Consider the following 23,219-nt stretch of genomic DNA (forward strand, 5'->3'; position numbering starts at 1 on the left):
TTTTTTGTTTTTGTTTTGGTATTTAACATAAATGTATTTTGCAGAGATTAATAATGCCATTTCTCCCTGAATTTTTTTATACATTTCTATACAAGAGGGAAAACACAGACCTCTCCTCTTTTATGTTAATATTCTCTAGTACTTATCATAGCCATTCTTCAGCCTTTAATTAAAGATTTTATCTTGGGGAATTAGGGTTGCCAGATGCGATCCAGGAGAGGGTCTTGTAACTGTAGTCCTTAACTTATCTTGGAGTAGGATGTCATACCATAAAACTGTCAAGCAGGATAAAATCCCAGCTTTCAGCCACCATAGCTGTGTTGGGAGGAGATATCTGTGGTTGAAAACTGTTTTGGATGAAGAACCTGCTGATGGAACTTTACAGTACTTTATCCTGCTTGAAGATCTGTTAAGCATTACAGTTGCAGCCCATGTTTAATATGGCAGCCTTATCTAAAACGAGCATTGAGTTGATCACAGGGCTTGCCTGTTGGTTGTTTCCAGTTCTAGATTGCCCTGTCCTAAGGAGGCATTTCTTGCCTCCCTACATTGTTTTTCCACTGATAGGCAAAGATCTTTTCATTCTGGTAAATCTTTAGCACCTGGGTTCACTGGACAAAAGAGGGTTTTTAATCTTCCATTTACATGCTTTAAGAATTGTTTTAATTGTTCTGTGTTTTTATTATGCTTATATATTTATAGCATTTTATTGTAAACCTGTCTTGAAACATATTCCTAGGAGAAAGGTGAGATAGAAATTGAATAGATAAATACATTGAATACATGTAAGTTGGACTAATTATATATGAGTTAAAGAACTGTTACCTGTTGAGCCCACCAGTTATTATGCTTATATATTTATGGCATTTTATTGTAAACCTGTCTTGAAACATATTCCTAGGAGAAAAGTGAGATAGAAATTGAATAGATAAATGCATTGAATACATGTAAGTTGGACTAATTAAATATGGGTTAAAGAACTGTCGCCCATTGAACCCGTCAGTGGTCTTTGTGCCATTCTTTTCCGTGGGGGATAAAACAAGGACATTGGACTTAAACACCCTGTAATTACCTAATTCCTTGTGGGGGAAAGGATGGGAAGATATATTTCCAAATACACAATATCTGTCAGGATCCGCTGGATCTTAGAAAGGAAACTCGCACTCACAAGCAGGTACTCGGATTTGGAGTTTATTTCAATCCATACAGAGCGAAAGCAAAGCGAGAACTGAAGTTTCCCGCCCAAAGGTCCCAGATCTCCCCTCCTGACTTCGCCTCCTCCTTCTCCCCCTTCCCTTATCACAGTTTAGTCTAACATCTCTTTTCCCACAGCTTCAAAGCTAAACCTATGCCCAGATGTCCTGTCATAAACTCATCCATCATGACTACTCCCTCTAGTGTCAGGAAGAAGGCTTCGTGGAATCTCAAACATGAAGGCACATCCTGACATATCTCCCCCCCTCGGAAGATGGCCCCCATCTGAAAGAGAAAGAAAAACATAGAATGAGACAGCAAATTTAAGGCTTGGGTTTTAGAGGAAAAGCAGAGTGGAACCGCTTCACAAGGCGGGGGGCCTTGACGTGTTCCTGTAACACCCATTCGGGATGGATGGCCTTAGAGGACCACTGGACTAAATAATAAAGTTTTCCCCGAGTCTTTTTTGAATCCAATATGTCTTTGATCTCAAAGTGAGTGTGAGCCCCCACCATGATGGGGACCGGTGGGGAGTCAGCGTCCGACCATTTAGGGGAGGCAGTTGCGGCCTTGAGTAAGCTCACGTGGAACACCGGGTGGACCCTCTTCCACGTGTGAGGCAATTCCAACCGGACCGCGACAGGGTTAACCACGGCCTGGACAGGGAAGGGTCCGATGAACAGAGCTGACAATTTACGTGAAGGCTGAGTGGATCGCAGATATCTGGTGGACAAGTAGACCAAGTCACCTACTTTAAACTGGGGCTGAGGGGACCTCTTCTTGTCGGCGAACTTTTTGTAATCCATTTTGGCCCTGTCTAGAGTCTCTTTGATCATTGGCCAGGCCGCTGCGATGGTTTCTCCCCACTTATTGGGGGTCTCTCCCGGGTCGGGGGGCGTTAAGCCAGGAAAGGGAGGAAAATCTCTACCCCCTACGACTTTGAAGGGTGAAGCACCTGTGGATGCATGTTCGCTATTGTTATAGCTGTACTCGGCAAAGTCCAAAAGGGTGGCCCAATTGTCCTGCTGATAGGTGGAATAACACCTTAGGAACTGTTGCAATGTCTTTTGGACTCTCTCGGTGGCCCCATCGGTCTCAGGGTGGAAGGCCGTGCTGAGTGCCCGCTCAGTTCCCAACATAGACAGAAAGGACTTCCAGAACTTGGAGGTGAATTGTGTGCCTCTGTCACTTATAATCCTGCTGGGGCAGCCATGCAGCCGGAACACATGATGGAGGAACAGCTTAGCCAATTCAGGGGCTGAAGGGAGTCGTTTTAAGGCCACAAAGTGGGCTTGCTTAGAAAACAAGTCAATCACAGTCCATATGGTATTGTAACCCTGGCTATCAGGCAGTTCCACTACAAAGTCCATGGCAATCTCTGACCAGGGTTGTGAGGGGTTGGCTACTGGTTGTAACAACCCCGTGGGCTTTCCTATTTTTTGCTTGTTTCTGGCACATGTTGGGCATTCTTGGGTATAATCTTTTATATCTCTGCGCATATTGGGCCACCAAAATTGGCGGGCTAAGAGCTTGAGAGTCTTAGTGAACCCGAAATGACCTGCCAGCAGCGAATCATGGCCCCTTTTCATTATGTCTTTTCGCATGGAGGCCGGTACGTAATATTTGGATCCAAAAGTCCACAGCCCCCCCTTCTGGGCCAGTTCCTCCTTGTGGTTTTGCAGCCACTCATCCTTTTCGGCTGCCTCTTTTAACCCCTGTAGCACCTCTGCTGGCTGGCCGGGAGGCGAGGGCTTGTCCCGGAGACTGGCCCGTGTCTGTACTATCAGTCCCAACTGTTGTTTGTCAAAGAGCGTCCCTGACTCAGTGGGGGATGAGTAGTCTGCCTCAGGCATACGCGAGAGTGCGTCCGCGACTTGATTTGTCCTTCCTGGGACGAACTTAAGGCGAAAATTGAATCGCTGGAAGAACTGGACCCATCGGAGATGTTTGGCGTTAAGTCTCTGTGGGGTCTGCAGGGCCTGCAAGTTCTTGTGGTCCGTCCACACCTCAAAAGGGGTCTGGGTGCCCTCAAGGAAATGTCTCCAGTGAGCCAGGGCCGCCCGCACTGCAAAAGACTCCTTTTCCCAGACATGCCAACGTTTTTCAGTTTCAGAGAATTTTTTTGATAAATAAGCGCATGGCTTGAGCTGGCCTGTCTCGTCGGCTTGTAACAGCACTGCCCCGTAGGCTGCCTCTGAAGCATCACACTGCACCACAAATGGCTTGGAGGGCTGGACATGCGTTAAGACGGGCTGGCTTGTGAACTTAGCTTTTAGGACCTCAAAAGCCCTTTGGCACTCAGGGGTCCATTCCAGCCTTGCCCCTGGGGTCCTTGCCTTTTTAGTTTCTCCCTTCCCCTTTGTCTTCAATAACTCAGTGAGGGGCAGCGCCACCTCGGCAAAGTCTTTGATGAATTGGCGGTAAAAGTTTGCGAACCCCAGAAACCCCTGCAGCTGTTTTCGGGTACGGGGGGGTTCCCAGGCTAACACATCCTGTACCTTAGCTGGGTCCATGGCCAGCCCCTCTGTGGATATTCGGAACCCCAAATAAGTGAGTTCGGTGCTATGGAACTCACACTTTGAAAGCTTAGCATAAAGCTGGTGTTCTCTCAGGATTTGGAGCACCTTCTGTGTGGTTTTTATATGTTGGTCTATTGTGTCTGAATATATCAACAGGTCATCAAGGTAGACCATAAGGCCGTCATATAACATCTCTCGGAAGATGTCGTTTATGAATTGTTGGAACACCTTTGGACCTCCCTTTAGGCCAAAGGGCATTACGGCCCATTGGTACTGCCCATAACAGGTGTTGAACGCCGTTTTCCAGCAGTCCTCCTCCCTCACCCTCAGGCGGTAAAAGGCCTCTCTAATGTCCAATTTTGTGAAGATCTTGGCCTTGCCCAATTGGCCCAAAATCTCTGACATGAGTGGGAGGGGGTACTGGTTGGTGGTGCATATGGCATTTAGGCCCCTATAGTCTACGCACAGCCTCAGCGTCCCGTCAGCCTTAGGCCTAAAGAGTACGGGGGCTGCCACCGGTGACGTGGAAGGTACTATGAACCCCCTTTCCAGGTTTTTGTCCAAGAATTCTCTCAAGGCTTTTCTCTCTGGCTCCGACATAGCATAAAGCTTGGGGCTGGGCAGCTTAACGTTCGGCTCAAATTCTAATGCACAGTCCGTCTTTCTATGCGGGGGCAACTGGTCACATTCGGTTTCGCTAAAGACGTCTGCCCACTCCCGATAAGCCTCTGGGATGTCGACTTCTGAGCCCTCCGGAGTCGCCTCTGCCTGTGCTCCCTGTAACTGACTGGGGAGAGGGGGGCCTTGTGGCTGGCTGTGTCCCTCTGGCTTGTACTCCCCATCTGCGAAGGAAAGCACCCCCTCCGCCCAGTTAATCTGAGGGTTTTGCCACCTCAGCCATGGGATCCCCAAAATGACTGGCTGGTGGGCCATGGGGGATATTACAAATTGCAAAGTCTCTTTGTGAGTCCCCATTTTTAAATGAAGGTAGCCTGTTTTCTCCCTTACGGGGCCCCCATGAGCTGCTGTCCCATCCAGTTGGGAAAAAACCACGGGGGTCTTTAATTCCAGGGGTTTGACTCCCAGTTTGGCGGCCAGGGAGGGGGTGATTAGGCACCTGGTGCACCCGCAGTCCAGCATTGCCACAGTTTCTACCTCCATTCCCGTGTCGGGATTGGTCAGGGTCACAGTCATTTTAAGCACATCATAATTCAACTTTCTCAACTCACCGCCTGTCGCCTCCACGATCTTCCTGCCGGCGGTTGTCAAGGAAGATCTTGCCCGTTTCCCGCCGAGTAGAAGTCTCGGTCAGCTCCCTCCGGCTCCGTCTCATCCTCCGCGGGGAGTTGATACGGGGCCAGCGCGGTCTCCACGGCCGTGGAGGCTTTGCCCTTTGCTGGTTTGGGCCCTGGCGCTGACCTCGGGGGCGGGGGCGTCTTGTCCGGTCTGGGAGCGTTGGGAGGGGTGCGTCCTCTCGAACATTCCGCTGCTCTATGCCCTTCTTGGCCGCACGCAAAGCAGGGGCCCCTCCTCCCTCTCCTCTCACGGCTAGCCGACCTCCCTCTGGGCGAGGGGCGTCGCGGCCCCCCCTGCGGCCCCGCTGCGGGGTGCCGAGATCGGCCTCTCTCTCTCGCCCTGCGCGGCATCTGTTCCTGGTCACACTCGACCCTCCCGGCCAAGACGATCCATTCTTCGAGAGTAGGGGGGTTGCTCCGGTGTAAAGACCATTCCAACACGTCAGGGCGCAAGCCCGCCCGGAAGTATTCGAGCTTGGTGGCATCCGACCAGTCTCTGATCCGGCCCGCAATAGCTTTGAATTCCAGGGCATATTCAGAAACAGTCTTGCTGCCCTGAGTTATTCTCTTGAGCTGGCCCTTTGCCTTCTCTTCCGCCAAAGGGTCCTGGAATCTCTCCCGCAGCGCCCTCAGGAAGTCGTCCAACCTCCTCAGCTCCGGTGCCCGGGTGTCATACATCTGCATGAGCCAATCGGCCGCAGCTTCCTTCAAGTTGGCCCCCACTGCGTGGATCATGGCCCCCTCCGAGGGGAAGGAATCCCCGTAGTCTTCCATATAATGCCTCACGTTGGTGATGAAATAGGAGAGCTGCTTGGGGTCCCCATTGAACTTCACACGTAGCTCTCCTCTTCCAGGGCCCCCTTGGAGATGGCTTCTCCCTCCCCATCCTGATGTGAATGTGGAGGTCCCGGGTGGGGGTTGCGAGGGTTCCCCTTCCGTGGCAAACGCCACTCTCCCCGAGGGCCGGTATCCCCGTCCCATACCTTGCGAGAAGGAGCGTCTCGTCTCTCTCTCCTCCAGTGTGGCTCTCCAGGATGCCGCCACCTCTCTTCTCATTTCCTCCAATTGGAACGAGAAAGTCTGCAGCATCCTTTCCATCGCATCCACCTTTTCCCCAAGGTGCTGCCCGGGCAGGGCTGGGGCGCTGCCGAGGGGGGAGGGCGGTCTGTGATGCTCCCTCGGCCCCAGCATGGGTAGCTTGCGCCTCACGGTTATATCCTTCTGCGGAGGCCTCTGCGTGGACGTCAGGGGGACTCCCCAGGTTTCAGGCGCAGCCGGGGGAATCTCTCCTCCCCCTTCCAGGCCTCCGGCTTGAGCAGCTCCCTCGTCTCCGTACTCCTCGTCTTCTAACCCCGGGGAGGGGGAAAGGCCGATGCTCTCTCCGGCTCCCATCGGGTTTTCCTCTTCTTGGTACATACTCCTCTCCCGGATGGCTGTGGACCTCACGGTGGGAGCAAGAAGTTGTGAGTTCTCGCTTTATGTCAGGATCCGCTGGATCTTAGAAAGGAAACTCGCACTCACAAGCAGGTACTCGGATTTGGAGTTTATTTCAATCCATACAGAGCGAAAGCAAAGCGAGAACTGAAGTTTCCCGCCCAAAGGTCCCAGATCTCCCCTCCTGACTTCGCCTCCTCCTTCTCCCCCTTCCCTTATCACAGTTTAGTCTAACATCTCTTTTCCCACAGCTTCAAAGCTAAACCTATGCCCAGATGTCCTGTCATAAACTCATCCATCATGACTACTCCCTCTAGTGTCAGGAAGAAGGCTTCGTGGAATCTCAAACATGAAGGCACATCCTGACAATATCTTTTCAATTTATTGCAATTTCTGTAGGCGAATACATCAATAATATATTGCACGATTTGGGCTTTTAACAGCTCATAATAAGCATACAGATTAATTAATAGCACAGTCATATGCAGGTTTACTTAGAAGCAAGCTCCATTGTTTTCAATAAGGCTTCCTTCCTAGTAAAGTTCCGCTTAAGGAGCTTCTTGTGACATTAGCCTACCCTGTGATTAACTTATAAGATTAAAACTAAAACAGTGGTTAAAAGATCAGTTTTCTTGTGTCATTGTTCATGGTATTATTTCTGACATTTGTGAGACAGACCCTGTCAGACCAAATATTTAAACATTAGCAGTTGCACTTGAGGATCAGGTAATTACATGCCTTTCTGCCAGCTGTGAACACAACTGCTATTTGAGTATGCACAAATGGGCTTTTCTGCAGCTGCTTAACGGGACTGCCAGCCTTTTGTGAATGTCCTGTCTGTTCATATATTTAAAAGCATAACATACATAGTCTGCATTTGTTGTCGTGCTTGTTGTTATACCTAGAATATATGCAATTTTTTAGAAACTAAACTACATAGGAACTAAAATTGTTTCTGTTAAATTGTCAGAAATCTGCAATAATGCATCTTAATGACTATTAGATGTTTCAAGTATCATACTGCCTAGTCTATGTTGCATTAGAGAAGCCTGATTCTTGTGTATGTGTTTGGATACTCACTCTCACTCTCTCTCACACACACCTACAATAGATAGATAGATATGTTGTGTTTTGTGATTGTTGTTGGTTTTCAGTTGTTCAATATGCTGTTTATAGTATCTCATCCTGACTTGGCTGTCACACACATAAACATGCCACTCTATTGCCATTGCTACTGAGTTGGCAGCATAATAGGCAGTACTTGACTTACAAATTATTATACTTCTCTGTTTGTGATAATGAATTGGCCTTGATCTACTGATTCCATAAGAAAGGATATTTAAATATTGTTAATTGACCCCGGGTTCTTCTTCCAAGACTATTCCTTCCAATATTGTTAATTGATCCGGACTCTCCTTCCAAGACTGTTAGCTTCATTTAGGGGAAGTTCCAATATTAGCTAGAAGTATCCATGTCATTGAATCAGTATGATCATTTTATCTTTTGGCTCAGACTTAAACTAGAGAAGTGGTTCTCAACCTGTCAGTCCTCAGGTGTTTTGGCCTACAACTACTAAAAATCCTAACCAATTTACCAGTGGTTAGGATTTTGGGAGTTGAAGGCCAAAACATCTGGGGACCCACAGGTTGAGAAGCACTGCGAACTAAAGGATCTAGCCAATATTCAGTTGGTTAATGTCTTGGCCGTCTCCTTCAAAATTCAGACTAAAATCTGGAACAAATTACCAGTGATATGGAAGCTACCAAATGCTTCAGGAAGCCCTCCCCTCTCCTGTGGGTAACTAGAAAGGGTGACAGCATGTCTTTGAGGTGGGTTGGGTTTTTCAAAAACTCCAAACACTTCCTAGAGAAGACAGTTTGCTTGCTGCACTTTTAAAGTTCTTGATACTGTTGCTCATTCTGCCATCTTCCATTAGAAGGGAAGATGGGGTGGATGGGTGAAGGGGAAGAGATAAATGGAGGAGATCACCTTCCCTAATTTCCAGGTTATTGGTTGAGATAATCCACTATTTCTAAAACCAGTATTTTAGTCCTATATCTATTGTTCCATTATGGTGGAGGAGGACAAATTATTATTGTTAAATGAGTATTAGGAAAAGGTGATTAAGATCAGCAGACATAGGTAAGCTAACCAGGAAAGATTTAATTAAAGGGCTGATCTCAACAGTCTGAAAGAGTAAGGTCACCAAGGGATCACTTGTGATTGTTGGTTGGATTCCTAAGTACACTTTGAAAAGAGGAATTCCTGTAAAAGGCTACAACTTACATACTTGGGATCTCATTGTAAGATAGTATCCCTCATCTGAAATCCATCACCCACTCTTTAGTTAATTGAGGGAACAGACATTACTGAATTATAATGGGGATAACAGAACTTAATAAAGTGCCATGTGGCACCAAACTAATTATTCTTCTTTGTTCAGCCATCAGAAGAGCAATACTTCCATAATGTTAAGCAGCTGTAGTGTGGAAAGGACTGTGGCAGCCAGTTGTCAACACAAAAATAATTATCTGCTTAACAGAGGGCAGGAAGGAGATCTGCATGGACACTCATAGTGAATTTGTGTTTGGGAATTATTTTTAACCATACAGAGTAGACAAATTAGCAGAACACTTCTATATCATAGCAGGGAATAGTTCCACTGGTGATGCAATTGTTACTTCCTGTGCACTGCTGTTTTGTTGCAAAAGTTAGAACGTTGTCTATGTCCTTTCCGATTGCAATTTGAGGTAATTTACTATGACAGCCTTAGGGCTTCTGTAATTTCCCTTGGATGCTCCACCATGTTGGTGAATGTTGGTCTTTGATGGGGTGGATCCACACTCACAACACTACTTATGGCCTGTGGGCTGAGCAATAGGCCTTGCTCAAACCACCTTATCAGACAGTGGTAGATATGTACACCTTCTTCATTTCACCATATGCTGCCAGTACCCAAGATTCCTACCACTGAAAGGACAACATGTTCAGTGTAAAATTAGTGGGGCAGTGGCCTTTCTACTGGTGTGGTGAGAGATCTTTGGCAGAAGAAGTGACGGAGTGTCTCTAGCAAGAACTAAGAGTTTGTAGCAAACACAGAGTGAAAAAACCAACCTAAATATAATCCGGATTATCCAGGCATATAACAAAAATATGCAGCAATCTGCTTGAAATTCACAGTGTCCAAAGAACATATAAAAACAAGTGGGAATGAGCAAAAACAGTGTCCAAAGACAGTCCATAGTCCGAGCACGTTAAAACAAGATGAGATAGTCCAAAAAGTGTAGCCGTCGTCAAACACGGTCCAGAGTCAAAACGGGAGAGTAGAAGTCGTCACTTACGGAGTTTCAAGAAGGAATCATGGAAACACGGAGATCTGTAATCCAAGGACCCAAACTTGAGAGTAATGGCAGGAACAAAGATTCACACCCAAAAAGACACTTTGCCTTCTGCAAAGACCCATTGAAACCCAACCAACTTATATCCTAAAGCTCCTCATCAGAAGACGAGCTGCTCCCCACTCTTTCATCATCACTCTCAGCTGCCCTATTCCCTGCAGCTGAACCCAGCCTCCCATCTCTCCACCTTTGCCAGTGTCTGTCAAGACTTAGATCTTGCCAAGTGTTCCCAGATTGCCACTCTTCTGTAAACCCCTCAAAGTTATCACTGGAGGTAGGCTGAGTGCAGATATCCCTAATCTCCTGTACACAGGTCCAGTCAAGATCATCCTCCCCCCCCCCCCATGTCACTCTCAGTCCCATCACTCATTTCAAAACCCATAAAGTCTTCATCCTCTGTTGGAGCGCTAAGTATATCATGGATATGCTTCCTTTGAATCTCCTCATCAGATTCTTGTTCACGAGTAGCCCGCTTGACTCTCCTGCTTTCCTCTCCTTCCCCCATTTCGCAGTCTGAGAAACCCTCGAAGGATTCGGAATCAGTTGGGGCCATGAAGATATCTCTAATCCGCTTTCGCTGCTGCTGCTCCTCCAACACCTGCGCAGCCCTCTTCTCCCTTCTACCAGTAGTAATAATGTTACTATCATGCTGTACTACAACATTCAGTGTGCCTTTCTTAATTTTATATAAGTACAGGAATATATATTATGATGGGAAGATCTGCTCATCTTCTGCCAGGTTGAAATACTACTTACTTTAAAGCAACTATTTTATATGTTTGTTGGTTTGAGAATCAAATCTATATATCTGTGTCATGCTAATATTCCTTTGTTGTGTTGTGGGTTAACTTTATTCATGAGGCTGCCATCTTTACTAGGTAGATTAATAATCTAAACCTTAATTTGTTCAATTAGTGTGGTCAAATTTAATCAATGGGACTGTGAAGTAAGGAATCAGCTGTTTATGTTTTTGAGGCTACTGTCATGTGTTGTGTCAATAGGGAATGAAAAAGGTAAGATTAAAGATAACATTTCATGACTAACAAAAAATAACTTGAACATTTTAATAAAGTGTGCTATCTTTCTCTCCTTTGGTAAAAAAGAGACTGATGTTATTTTAGCAATTTGCAGAGGTATTTATGCTTAGTCAATATATTCAGTTAAAAGGCAGATGATTAATCATTTATTAAAAGCCAGATGACAACCCTGACATATGACAAACACAACACTTAAGGACTATAACAATAAAGCACTCTAACCAGTGTATTTGAAAAGATCTCAATTAAGCATTTTCTTTTGTTCATTTCTAGTTAAGCATATAAGTCTAATTTTTATGTCATGCCATGGTTAGTTTGGAATATGGCACAAATTCACACATTTCCTCCAGAAAAAGTACTGTTTTGTATTACATAGGTGTAAAATAGACAGTTGCCACGCGAAAAAGAAAGAAAGAACAAATGAGTTCACAAGATGTCTTTAATGACTAAATTATCATTGAGATACAGCATATAAACAGTACCACAAATGTATGTCAGCCACCCTGAATCTTCATGAGGAGATGGGGCAGGATATAAATAAAGTTAGTTTGTTTGATTAATATCTTGGTGTTTCAAATAAGCCCCTATTTCCCCATACTTGTTAGGTAATGTGTAAAATTAAGGCAAAATTCCAGCGAGCTTAAAAGAAGCTGTGATAAAACCGCTGTTGAAAAAACCATCACAGGACCCCACTGATTTGAACAACTTTCAGCCAGTATCCAATTTCCCTTTTTTGGAAGTCTTGGAATGTGTGGTTGCCTCACAGCTCCAGGGGTTCTTGGACGAAACTATCTGGATCCATCACAGTCTAGTTTCAGACTGGGTCATGGAACTAGACAGCCATGGTTGCGTTATTGGATGATCTCTGCAGAGAGCTCAACAGGAGAAATGGGTCCCTGTTGGTTCTCCTGGACTTCTCAGCAGCTTTCGATACCATAGACCATTGTATCCTTCTGGATTGCTTTATGAGGATAGGCTTTGGGGGTACTGTTCTGCAGTGACTCCAGTCCTTTCTGGATGATTGTACACAGAAGATGTTGTTGAGGGACAACTGCTCGGCCCTGCAGCCATTGTTCTGTGGGGTCCCACATGGCTCAGTATTGTCCCCCATGTTGTTTAACATCTACATCTACAGATCCCGGCCATGCAGGGGGGGGGAGGGTTCTGGAGGAAGGGGGTGCCATTCAAGTCGTGTGGGGGAGGAGATTTGCGGGACACCGATATCCCAGGGAGAAGCGCAACAGAGTCCTTGCGACCCTGGAGAAGGTAGGTAGTGGTAGGCTCCTTGGCAGTCCCCTCGGTCTTAAGGTCCTGCTGATTAATGCCAGATCCGTTAATGGTAAGACGGCGGCCATCCAGGACTTGATCCTGGATGAGAGGGCAGATCTGACATGCATTACCGAGACCTGGCTGGACGAGCTGGGGGGAGTAAATCTCTCTCAGCTGTGCCCACCAGGTTTTGGAGTGCATCAGCAGGCCAGACAAGGGGGGCGGGGAGGAGGGGTCGCAGTAGTCTTTCGGCAGTCCATCGCCGTGATCAGATGCGCTGTTCCGCAGGCTTCTGGGTTTGAGTGTGTCCACTTGAAAGTGGGGAGCCGTGACAGTGTGGGGTTCCTGCTGGTGTACCGCCCACCCCGCGACCCAGTAGTTTCCCTGTCTGAGCTAGCGGAGGTGGTCTCTAATTCGGCCTTGGTCTCCCAGCGCCTGGTGGTGCTGGGAGACTTTAACATCCACGCCGAGACCACCCTATCTGGTGCAGCTCAGGACTTTATGGCCACCATGACGACCATAGGACTGTCACAAATAATATCTGGCCCCACTCATCAAGCTGGACACACTCTTGACCTTGTTTTTGTGGCGGACAACGAAATGATCAGAGTGGAAGACCAAAACATCCTTCCAGTGTCATGGTCTGACCATCATCTGATCACATTTAGACTTACTGCGACCCTAAACCTCCGCAGGGGTGGAGGACAAATTAAGATGGTCCGCCCTAGGAGACTGATGGATCCGGAAGGATTCCTGAGGAATCTTAGGGTTCTTCCTGCCTTGGAGCCTGGCGATTCTATCGACGCCTTGGTAACTCTCTATAATGGGGAGATGGCCAGGGCGTTAGATACGATCGCACCTGAACGCCCCATCTCGTTGCGTCGTGACAGGCCATCTCCTTGGTTCACCGAGGAGCTGGCTGTGATGAAGCATACGAGAAGGGGGCTAGAGCGCAAATGGAGGAAATCTCGAGATGTGTCTGATCGAACACGGGCTAGAGCCTCTCTTAAGGCATACTCCGTGGCTATACGGGTGGCCAGGAAATCATTCACGACCGCTCGTATAGCATCTGCAGCAAATAGATCATCGGAGCTGTTTCGGGTCGTGGGAGAACTCCTCCACCCGCCTGCGGTGGAGAGGGTCCCCGACGACCCCACAGCTCGGTGTCGCGATTTCGCACACCATTTTGCAGATAAAGTCGCCCAGATACGTCTCGAGCTCGACTCCAATTCCATCGCAGTGCCAGAAGAGGTGACGGAGGCATCTGCTTGTCCAATTTTGTGGGATTCTTTTAGGCTTGTTCTTCCTGAAACCGTAGAGGGGGTTCTTGGGGCTGTGAGGGCGACCACCTCACCGCTAGACCCATGCCCATCTTGGCTCATTAAATCAGCCAGGGAGGGGTTGGTTGACTGGTTTGTATTGATTGTCAATGCATCGTTGGAGCAAGGGATTTTTCCATCTGGTTTGAAACAGGCAGTGGTTCGTCCACTCCTCAAAAAAGCTTCCCTTGACTCCACGGTGCTGAATAACTACAGGCCAGTCTCCAACCTCCCTTTCTTGGGTAAGGTGCTGGAGCGGGTGGTCGCCTCGCAGCTCCAGGGCTTCCTAGACGATACCAACTACCTAGATCAGGCACAGTCTGGTTTCAGGCCTGGTCATGGCACCGAGACAGCCTTGGTCGCCTTGGTGGATGACCTCCGCAGAGAGCTGGACAGGGGGAGTGTGACCCTGCTGGTTCTCCTGGACATCTCAGCGGCTTTCGATACCATCGATCATGGTATCCTTCTGGGTCGTCTCTCTGGGATGGGCCTTGGGGGCACGGTTTTGTCGTGGCTCCGGTCCTTCCTGGAGGGACGCACCCAGATGGTGAAGCTGGGAGACGCCTGCTCGGACCCCTGGCCTTTGACCTGTGGGGTCCCGCAAGGCTCTATCTTGTCGCCCATGCTCTTTAACATCTACATGAAACCGCTGGGAGAGGTCATCCGGAGTTTTGGAGTTGGGTGCCATCTTTATGCGGATGACACACAACTCTACTACTCCTTTCCACCTAATTCCAAGGAGGCTCCTCGGGTGCTGGACGAGTGCCTGGCCGCTGTGTCGATCTGGATGAGGAAGAACAAGCTGAAGATCAATCCCGACAAGACAGAGGTCCTCCTGGTCGATCGTAAACCGGATCGGGGTATAGGGTGGCAACCTGTGTTGGACGGGGTTACACTCCCCCTGAAGCCACAGGTCCGCAGTTTGGGTGTCCTCCTGGATTCTTCGCTTACACTTGAGGCTCAGGTGTCGGCGGCATCCGGGAGGGCCTTTGCACAACTGAGACTTGTGCGCCAGCTGCGACCGTACCTCGTGAAGGCGGATCTGGCCGGGATGGTCCACGCCTTGGTCACCTCTAGAATGGATTACTGCAATGCGCTCTACGTGGGGCTGCCCTTGAAGACGGCTCGGAAACTACAATTGGTCCAGCGGGCAGCAGCCAGGATGTTAACCGGGGCTCATTATCAAGAGAGGTCTACCCCTCTGTTTAAGGAGCTCCACTGGCTGCCATTTATTTTCCGAGCCCAATTCAAGGTGCAGGTGCTCACCTACAAAGCCCTGAACGGTTTGGGACCACCCTACCTGCGTGACCGCATCTCCACCTACGAACCCACACGCTCGCTCCGGTCATCTGGGGAGGCCCTGCTCGTGATCCCACCTACATCCCAAGCGCGCTTGGTGGGGACGCGGGACAGGGCCTTCTCTGTGGCGGCCCCCCGACTTTGGAATGCCCTTCCAAAAGAGCTTCGTCAGGCCCCTACTCTAGCAGTTTTCAGAAGGAATCTAAAAACTTGACTGTTCCGATGTGCCTTCGCAGATTAGGAATCCCCATCCCAAGTCCTAGCACTTTAGCACAACCAATGCTGCTGCACACCACACTTTAATCCTACGTTCCTCCTGCCATCTCAGCACTTTTAACCCTGTACCCCATCGCGCTGGCCGAACCAGTTTTAATAGTGTCTTGATGTATTGTTATTGTGGTTATTTTTGCTTAACTGTTTGATTTGCTTTGTTATTGTTGTGTTATATTTTCTATTGTATTGTGTTTTGAGGCTTCGGCCCGTGTAAGCCGCATCGAGTCCTTCGGGAGATGCTAGCGGGGTACAAATAAAGTTAATAATAATAATAATAATAATAATAATACATGAAGCTGTTAGGTGAGATCATCCAGAGTTTTGGACTCCAATGCCACCTGTAGGCAGATGATGTCCAACTCTATTGCTCCTTTCCATCAGATACTAAGGAGACTGTCCAGGTCGTGAACTGGTGCCTGGCTGCTGTGACAGTCTGGATGAAGATGAACAAGTTGGAGTTGAATCCTGACAAGACAGAGGTCCTCCTGGTCACTTGCAAGGCCAAACAGGATATAAGGTTACAGTCTGTGCTGGATGGGGTTACACTTCCCTTGAAGGCACAGGTTTGCAGCTTGGGAGTCCTCCTGGACTCATAGCTGAGCCTGGAACCTCAGGTTGCAGTGGTGGCTAGGGTTTTTTCCCCCACAATAAAAACTTGTGCACCAGTTGCTCCTGTACCTTGTGAAGTCAGACTTGGCCATTGTGGTCCACACTCTCGTTACATCCTGGATAGACTACTGCAATGCACTCTACTTGGGGTTGCCCTTGAAGACTGTATAGAAGCTTCAAATAGTCCAATAAGAGGCAGCCAGGTTAATAACTGTGGCAGCATACAGGGAGAACACAACTCTAAAGTTATGTCAGCTCCACTGGCTGCCTGTTTGCTACCAGGCACAATTCAAAATGCTGGCTTTGGCCTATAAAACCCTAAACAGTCCTGGCCCAGTTTACCTGTCTGAACGCATCTCCTTTTACAAAACACCATGAAGTCTAAAATCTTCTCTGGAGGCCCTGTTCTCGGTCCCGCCACCGTCACAAGCATGTTTGGCAGGGACAAGAGACAGGGTCTTCTCAGTGATTGCCCCACTGCTATTGGACTCCCTTCCTGGCAATATTAAATCAGCCCATCACTCCTGTCCTTCAGAAGGATGGTGAAGACCTGGCTGTGGGACCAAGCCTTTGGGGCAGTGCAATGAGGTAATAATAGAATGGTGTCCTGAGATGGTTTTTAAGCAACTGATTTTAAAGTGGATATAAGTGATTTTAATGTTTGTGTATATTTATAGTTTTATGAACCGGCATTGAATGATTTCTGGGGTGAGAAGGGCGGAATATAAATATTTCAAATAAATAATAAAAATAAATAACTACAGCTCCCATCTGCCATTCTTGAACTCAGATGACTAATGAAACTGCTATGACTATTGGAACTTCCTATCTTTTGCATGTTTCAACTGACTCACACTTTTTGAATAAAAGTGAGAAATATTAATGAAAAACAAGTAAGGGCCTAATCAGTGAACCACCACCTTGTAAGATGGTATACAATTTACATTTACCATCTTCTGATGAAGATGGGAGAACCCACCAAAGTTCATATTTAAAGATCTGATTTGGTTGGAGAAAAAACTCTCCCAGATCAGACTTTGATTGTGGGCGCTAACACCACTCTAGAGATCTGAAATAATTAGGAGCTGGACTTTCATCTCTTTATCCAAACACTTGTGGATTAAAAAAGAGAAATGTGAACTGAAGCCCTGTTGAGAATTGCTTGGGTCTATGACAAGACTGTTGCAACCAGAAGGCAAATTAAAATGCTGCAAACAACTACATTTCAGCAGAACAATGAGGGGGGACGTTAAGAGTTCAACCTCCCCCCACCCTGAAATGTTTCAAGTTAATCTGGGTTTACTCATGTATTAGTTCACTAGTTAAAAGTGCTTTCAGTGATGCACAGTAGAAGTGAAAACAAGGCAGTATATTCACAAGAATGCTTTCATACTCATATTCATACATGCAATTACACTAAAACAGCATTAGATCATTGATAGGAGGGTTTTTGTTCCTTTATTGGAAGCACAGTCTTCATCCTATTGAAAAGGCATTGTTTAAAAAAAGTTAAAAGGAAAAAAAGTCACAAGAAAGGCATGAAGAGAAAAAAGGTTTAAATTCATACAAAGATTCTCAGATGGTTGTTTAGCAATGTTTATTTCTTTATTGTATCACCACCTTTCCCTCAACCTTATATCCCAACAACTTACAAGTCTAAAACAAGATAAAAAAATTAAACAAGACGTCATATTGAAACACTCTTAATTTAGAATGCAGAAATTATTTCACAATAAGGATTAAATGCAGAAGACAGTAGGGATGGAAAGAATATCTGAAACCTTGAGAAAAAAACAATTACTACTACTACAATACGATGTATTTAAAAGCCAAAGAGAATATGTCTCAAACTTTTTTTCTTTTTCACCCAACTCCTCAAAAAGACATGTTCAGTTCCTCTTCATTCCCAAGCCCAAATCCAAACCCACTTATTCTCTGCCCCTCCATCGTTGTTATTAGAACACAGTCACTGAGAAGGAGATTCCTTGCTCAGGAAGCCATAGCTTCCAAGAGGCTTGTTTTCCTCCTCTCCTTCCTTCTGCCACCAATCACCTATGCCAGTGGTTCTCAACCTTCCTAGTGCCTTAATACAGTTCATCATGTTGTGGTGACCCCCAACCATAAAATTATTTTTGTTGCTCCTTCATAACTGTAGTTTTGCTACTGTTATGAATCATAATGTAAATATCTGATATGCAGGATGTATTTTCATTCACTGGACCAAATTTGGCACAAATACCCAATACGCCAAAATTTGATTTTGTCATTTGGGAGTTTTAGTTGCTGGGATTTTTATAGTTCGCCTACAATCAAAGAGCATTTCAAACTCCACCAATTATAGAATTGAACCAAATTTGGACACAGAACTCCAATGACTAACAGAAAATACTGGAAGGGTTTGGTGGGCATTGACCTTGAGTTTTGGAATTGTAGTTCACGTACATCCAGAGAGCAGCCTGGACTCAAACAATGATAGATCCGGATCAAACTTGGCATGAACACTGATGAAGTTTTTGGTGATCCCTCTGAAATCCCCTTGTGACCCCCCTCAGGGGTACTGACCCCCCAGGTTGAGAAACGCTGACCTATGCAGATGGGTGGACAGGAGAAAGGTAAATGTAGAGGGGAGACATATTTCCCTGTGAAACTTTTTGAGATAGCAGAACACCAGGGACACATTAATTTTTAAAAAATGATTTGTTCTCCTCAGTGCATACCTAGCACACACGCACGCACATCAAAGTTTCAAGGAAAAGATGATGTAGTAAGAACACCTATTCTGGTTCTATACTAATTCCCTATAAATACTCATTTATGAAATATGGTATAATCAGACCAGTATCCTTAGATGCAACTATCTGCAGCTTGAAAGTAAACTTCAAATTTCTAGGGTAATTCTTGATTTTTCCATTTTATAAAAAGGACATCATTTTAGTATGATATTTGTATATGGTGGGACTTGCACATCCACAGATTTTGGTTTAGCCTGAAGAAGAGAAGGCTGAGAGGGGATATGATAGCCATGTATAAATATGTGAGAGGAAGCCACAGGGAGGAGGGAGCAAGCTTGTTTTCTGCTTCCCTGGAGACTAGGACGCGGAACAATGGCTTCAAACTACAAGAGAGGAGATTCCATCTGAACATGAGGAAGAACTTCCTGACTGTGAGAGCCGTTCAGCAGTGGAACTGTCTGCCCCGGAGTGTGGTGGAGGCTCCTTTGGAAGCTTTTAAACAGAGGCTGGATGGCCATCTGTCAGGGGTGATTTGAATGCAATATTCCTGCTTCTTGGCAGGGGGTTGGACTGGATGGCCCATGAGGTCTCTTCCAACTCTTTGATTCTATGATTCTATAATAGAATTTTTTTCTATCATGAAGAGTCATACTTCATCCAATTTTGTGTGTACACAATTTACACAATACCAACACAAGTTAAACATATTTTACTCAGAATTATCTTTGCTGTCAAGCATTACTATGCATTTCAAATTAATTCACACTTATCAGACAGAGATTTGAAGGACTATGGTGCACGCCTTCTAAAAGTTTCATACAACTTTTCACTTCAAAGAATAAGACAGATCAGAAATAAGAAACAAGCATGACATGCCCCACTAAAACATTCTATCTTATAAAATAGAATTTCAATGCTGTTTTGAAAGCATTGCTTAAAATTGTGTTTATTGAACTTTTATTACCTCACAGCTGCATTCCATTTTGTGACTTGTTTTCAAGCCTTGTTACTGGGGTGACTGCATTTTAGTCACACATTTATAGAATTACATAAACTTCTACTTGAGAGACTAAGGTAGGTAATCTTAATTTGTTCAGCTGCAATGAGATTGTAAAACATGCTGGATACCTAAAAATAGAATGTTTCACATTTTGTGGCAAGATATTTAATTTTCTGAGAGTCTCTCAGTATGCCTGCAATGTTTATTGAAAACAGTGAAATGAGTAAAACTGTTGAATGAAGTTTTATGTTTGAAACACCTATTTGCTGTTACCAAGAGCAGTTACTAGCATTAGTTCTGTTCTAGTATAAATACATGTGCTGTATGCATTGAGAATTTGAGTGTTATCTTTCTGAATATGACTTCTTCATAATACACTACTGCAGTTCTTTTCTTTTTTGAAATAATAGAAATAGCCTTAACTGGAACTGTATTACATATTTATATCAGGGATCAGACTACAAATTCATTCTTCAGAGAAGCAGAAAGATCATGTGAAAATGGTGACCACATGTTGTCAGACTGCATGATTTAACAAAACCAAAGGCAATCATTTCAAAGAAAAATGTTTTATTTTCTGCCAGCGGAGTATAATGGAGAGAAATTGACTGGTATTATTTTTAAAAATTGCCCAAATCACTGTAGTTAGTGTAAAATTGTCTCTGGAACCATTTCCTGTAAGTTAACCAGACATAAGATTGTATCCTTTCTATTTTGAATACCAAAGCTAATATTTCATCTGTCTTGTGAGGAGCCCATCAGGTATAATAGCTCTTTTTGATAGTCTCTTCATTTGCCCTTTCCTTTTTTGCCCTATTCACGATGCTGAAACATAGCTAAAGAAATGCAGCTAGTATTTGTAAGTATTACTAGATGCACAATGACCTTTAAATGGAGTTGAATCTTCATTTGGTAGATTGTATGCAACTTGTAGTATGAATCAAGATAGGGAATAAAAATCTTTTTATTGATTGTAGTCAGTCCCACTTCTAAACTTTATAAGGAAGTTCCTATGTTTAGAGGGTGCTTCCTTGTATCTGACTTTGGTGTCTTCTCATTTCTGGACTACCACATAATGGTCGTTTTTATGTCTCAAAAGATGTTGACAAAATAAATTAATAATGCTTTGTACAAAAACAGAAGTTGGATTCCAAGTTTAAGATCAAATTAGTATTCTATCTTTATCTGGCAGAGTGACCAAGCTAAGCATCTCTCACATATGCTCAGGCAGCTGTCTTTACAGGGGATGCATCGTGGATTTTCTACTCTGGAGAGGAAAGGAGGGAAATAGGTTCCTTAGTGGTCACAATACATTGAAAATACCATTCTCATGTGATTGCTTTTTTTTAGTTTAAAATAATACTACTGAATAGATGAAACAGTGGAGTATATAATATCACCTTGTTTTGGCATTTACAAATTTTGTTTTAATGGAATTTTCACTGTAAACACCTCAAACTGGACTTTTATTTATAGGTTTATTGTAGCATTTTTACTATCCGATTTTTTTTCAGATTAGTTTGTGACATTATTGTTGATGCTGTTGTATGGGCATGATATCATTAGCCAAGAGCAGCTTGTGGCTTCCATGTTAGTGGACTGATGAATCTACTCTATGAAAACTCAATCCAAGGTACTGAACCTACAACCAAAACAAATGGCACCTTGGATAGAATAAAACCCAGATTCACCACCACACAGAAATGGAAGCTTCCTCCAACCACTGCTACTACTGCACACTTGTGTGGTTGAGTGAGAGCACACATTCATAGGCAGAAAGACTGTCTCTGTGAATAGGATTAAGGGCACAGAATCAGAATTTTAAACCTGTTAAATATTGGGGTAATCAGTGTAGTAGCTCTTTCTACTATTGATATTTGGCCATTTCTGGCTAATGATGAGTTCACTGATACCACTTTGATGTAGGGTATCTGTAGTGGATTTCATTTTCAGTTCAATTTCTCATATTCTGAGCAACCATGTTTTGACATGCCATAAACACTTGATTTTTCACTTAGTTGAAAACATTGTAATTATTGTTCCTTTCCATGTTGTTTCACTGCATCATGGGTATTGTAAACTTGCAAATACATAAATTGTTATGTGCAAGAATGAAAAACTCCTTTGGTGTTTAAAGACTGCAATATTGATAGACTTCATATGCTTTGACTCTTCTGCATTTATTTTTTCCTACTTAAAAGTATTGAAAAGGGACAAAAATACAGATGATCTTGGCACACAAAATATCATTTTGTATGTGAATTGGAGGTAAAACACTGGCATATTTTCAGGATGTGTGTACTGCAACATTTCAAAATATGAATTTGTATAAAATGACCTTGAATTATAATTTCTTGGTTTAAATGTTTTTTTCTTATAGTTTTATTCCCCCCCCCCCCCCACCCAATTACTTATGAATAAGTTTGGTTCTTTTTCCATCTTGTAATGTTAGAGTTCTATTTTTTAAAATATTTAGTTGCCAATTGTCCATGCAGGCAGAACAGGATTATTTATTTTAAAAATTGCAATGTTGAAAATCAGAAATCATGCTGGATTCCAAAAATATCAGTCCAAAACATAGGGATTAGAAGATCCTGTCAATATGAGGTTGTGGTTAATACTGATGAAAATGCCGGACAAGCAAAAGTTTGAGTACCTGAAACAATATGGCACTCACTGAAGGCGGAAGAAATAGAAGGAGAACAACAACAACAACTCATTGCGAATATACTGGTAATTAGGAGTTCTAACCCAGAAATAATCCTCTTTCATATACTTCCCGACTTCTCACTCGGAGTAGCATCTAATACATTTATTTTAATGTACGAGCATGTTAATAGGGCAGGAGAGATTTCTTAAGGCATTTGGGTTCCGGGTTGCTCTCTTTTAGATAATTGTCAGTACCTTGAATTAAGATCAGAATTAAATAGACAGCTAATGTATCTATATCAGAATTCGTGTTATATGGCTACATTTATTCAAGTGTTCAGAATGCCTTCTTGGAAGCCCCATAATTAATACAGTATATAATAAATTAATCTGGAAATTATTGACATGGGAATCACTGTAGTCAGTCCATTATACCAAGCTGTAGGAATAACCAAAATTGATCAGAGTTATTCTGAGCCACTGAATTATTCTAGGTGACAGTGTTGGACCCAATAGTACCCTGAACCTGCTAATGTGTTCTTTTTTTGGGGGGGGGGGCAGCAAACCCATCTAGAATTGGGGCCCCAACTTTCCAAACCTGGGAATTACAAAAGCACAGCACTTCCATCTCTTTAGGATTCAGTTCCAATTTATGAATTACCCAGACATGGCTTGACGTCACAATGATGGTTCATCACCAGCCTGATCTGGTTCAGATGACATTGATAAATGGATCTGTATGTCATTAGCATATTGGTAACATCATGCTCTTTAATTTTAAAATGACTTCAGAAAGAATGTTAATCTTAAAATCAGCCTATAAACCTTGGCTAGTTATGTGAATGGTCAGTCCTTTACTTCGAGGTGCTTTCAACATGCCACTGTTAAAGCTGTACATTATTTCTCTGTAATCTTTCAGATGCCTCCTTCTAGATTTCTTTTGCCTAGTTTTCTCTTTTCTGCTGTCTATCCCCCTTCTGTTGCTTCTAGCTTTCTGAAGATTTTATTCAGTCTATCCCTCCTTCTGCTTGTCTTATTTCTCTGTGATATTGAATCAGTTTTGGCTCATATTTCACTACCCTCATCAGTCACTACTTATAAGTCAATTTTTTTTATCAGAGTATACCTACTGAATCAGTAGAAACAACTTAAGTGTTGACTCACAAAGTTCCCATTGATTCAGTGGGTCTAG

General features: G+C 44.5%; 1 protein-coding gene and 1 long non-coding RNA gene across 15 annotated transcripts in view; one reads left to right on the forward strand and one right to left on the reverse strand.

The window, feature by feature from the left end:
- The window catches only part of NPAS3 (neuronal PAS domain protein 3), an 803,343-nt gene that overhangs the window by 221,395 nt on the left and 558,729 nt on the right, over window positions 1–23,219 (forward strand). The gene's annotated exons all lie outside the window — the stretch shown is intronic.
- On the reverse strand, window positions 1,176–5,264 carry LOC137095828 (uncharacterized). The gene is made up of 2 exons (XR_010908990.1): window positions 4,943–5,264; window positions 1,176–1,479 (listed from the first exon to the last, which is right to left on the reverse strand). It is a non-coding gene; the product is annotated as an uncharacterized lncRNA (long non-coding RNA).

Source organism: Anolis sagrei, chromosome 1 (genome assembly GCF_037176765.1).
Source record: "Anolis sagrei isolate rAnoSag1 chromosome 1, rAnoSag1.mat, whole genome shotgun sequence".
Taxonomy (NCBI): domain Eukaryota; kingdom Metazoa; phylum Chordata; class Lepidosauria; order Squamata; family Dactyloidae; genus Anolis; species Anolis sagrei.